Raw genomic sequence first — 1,905 nt, forward strand, 5'->3', positions numbered from 1 at the left:
ACAATTTTGAGTTGTGATGCTAAAAAAGTAGGAAGCACCTGAGAAAACCCTAGTTTTTCTCTCAATATTTTGTTGACTGTCATGGTATTGTTGGATGGTGTTTATGGTGTTGTTGGTGGCTGTTGTTGGTGGTGTTGGTATTTGTATTTTTGGCGGTGGTGTCGGTGGTCTTAGTGTTGGTATTGGTGGCATTGGTGGCATTGGTGGTGGTCTTGGTGGCACTGGTGAAGACATTGGTTGTGGTGGTTGTGGTCCATCTATTGCAACGGGTGGAAGATTTATTGAGAGATATTAAATAGGTCTTCAAACAGATTTCTCATCTGTTCTAACTGATGGGTTATCCATTGGAGTATTTTCTTGTAATGTGGCGTAGAAAAATTTATTAAAATTTGTCTATCTGTTGCAACAGGTGAAATATCTGTTGGAAAATATTAAATAGGTCTACAAACAGATTCAGGTTCTCCATCTGTTCCAACTGATGGGTTGTCCGTTGGAGTATTTTATTTTGGTTATGTGGCGTAGAATAATTTATTGAAATTTGTCTCACCCTTTTTAAAAAAAAATATGCAGACATCAAATGCAATGTATTTTTTATTTTTTCTATTGTTTGTAGTTAAAAGATATCTCCTAAAAGAAAAGAAACTGAAAGTGGAAAAAGCGGATCAACTTCTGATCACCAAACAAAAAAGGCTAGAGTACAGATAAATTCGAAGAAACTTTCAAAACAATCTCAGTCAGGGCAAAATGAAGCCGAGGAAAGTGATAACTCCTCCTCACCAATAGGGCGTAAAATAATATCAAAATTCCAGCATGATTCTGTCAAAACCATTAGTATTGACAAGTTTCGAGTTGCGATGCCGATGAATAGCCCTAAAGCAGTATTTGGTGATCTTGTACTTAAATGTCATTTGGAGAAACCTTTTGACGAACTTAGGAGTATTATGAAGAAGAAAAACATAGATGGACTTTTTAAGAAGAGCTGCTTTACACACTTTCTTGAACTGTCTGGGCCCCGCCCTCTCCATTTCCCAATGATCATGGTATATGGCCTTCTCAAGCACATGATCAAGTATGCGGGGGATGATGGAGGTCCAAAGGAGGGCAAAAAAAAGATGGATGAAGTCTAGATCAACTACTGTGGCATGCCGGTTTATTTTGGATTGAAAGAGTTTGTCATAGTGAAGGGCTTATGATGCAATCATCCAGAAGAACCTCCCATCAAGAAAACACCCCACAAAGGGTCCAACAAACTCAAGGTAAAAAAAGATGGGTTGTTGGGCATTGTTGGACCTAGCTACAGAGTGGAGGATTTAATGGCGGATCTCAAGAATAAAGACATACCAAAGCACTACAAGGAGAAATTGTGCTTAGTTTGGTTTGTCCATTCCATTTTATTGGCAAGAGACGTCAGGAAAGTCATAGAACATGATTTGTTGGTGTTTGCTGATGATTTTGAGAAATTCAATGATTATCCCTGGGGATACGACAACTACTACTTGACTGTCAAATATTTACTGAAAAAGCTAAATCCAAAGACGACTATATTATACGGCTTTCCTTGGGCTTTCATGGTAAAATTAATCACTATTTTTGCTCATTCATTAATTTATATTGGGCCACAAAAGGACCGCAATCCCTGCGTTGTAAAAAAATAAATAATCCATATCTTGCAGTTCATGCAAGCGTTGTGAAATTTGTGAAATAAAACTAAATCATGACACTTAAACTTACAGGCTACCAATGGTTTGTTGAGCAATTCCTTCAACATATTATACATCAAATAGATTAGCCATTTTATTTTGGTATGCTTCAATCGTCGACCAATCAGTACGAACCTTTTGGTCCAAAAAGCCACTCATATCAAGGTAAGTAGGCAATATTTTGGCCAGCTTTTGTATCTTAGAC

This window comes from Capsicum annuum, chromosome 1 (genome assembly GCF_002878395.1).
Source record: "Capsicum annuum cultivar UCD-10X-F1 chromosome 1, UCD10Xv1.1, whole genome shotgun sequence".
Classification (NCBI taxonomy): domain Eukaryota; kingdom Viridiplantae; phylum Streptophyta; class Magnoliopsida; order Solanales; family Solanaceae; genus Capsicum; species Capsicum annuum.